The following is a 375-nucleotide window of genomic DNA, read 5'->3' on the forward strand; positions in this document are numbered from 1 at the left end:
AGAATAATAAATTATCAATAACAGAAACATGTATTCAAATATGTAGGAAAAATTATTTAAGTGATTACCTTTATTATGGGGATAAAAAATATGGTGCAGGGACTTTACGGTGGAGTGACACTGATATCTAAAATTAATAACGTTGGAGGGGAGACGGTTTAAAAGCGGTTCGTGCAATGTTATTAGATCAGTAACTCAAACGATTTCTATCAGCATGGATTCTCACGTTCAGCATGAACTGTAAGTATATCACTTATATCTATGATAAATATTCTATATCTACGAAAATATTCTATGAAAATATTTATAAAAATATTTATTCTTTATTGCAGCGTACGTAACATCATGGGTAGAACATTTGCGTTGACTCCGACA

This window comes from Cyphomyrmex costatus, unplaced genomic scaffold, assembly GCF_001594065.2.
Source record: "Cyphomyrmex costatus isolate MS0001 unplaced genomic scaffold, Ccosl1.0 scaffold2510, whole genome shotgun sequence".
Taxonomy (NCBI): domain Eukaryota; kingdom Metazoa; phylum Arthropoda; class Insecta; order Hymenoptera; family Formicidae; genus Cyphomyrmex; species Cyphomyrmex costatus.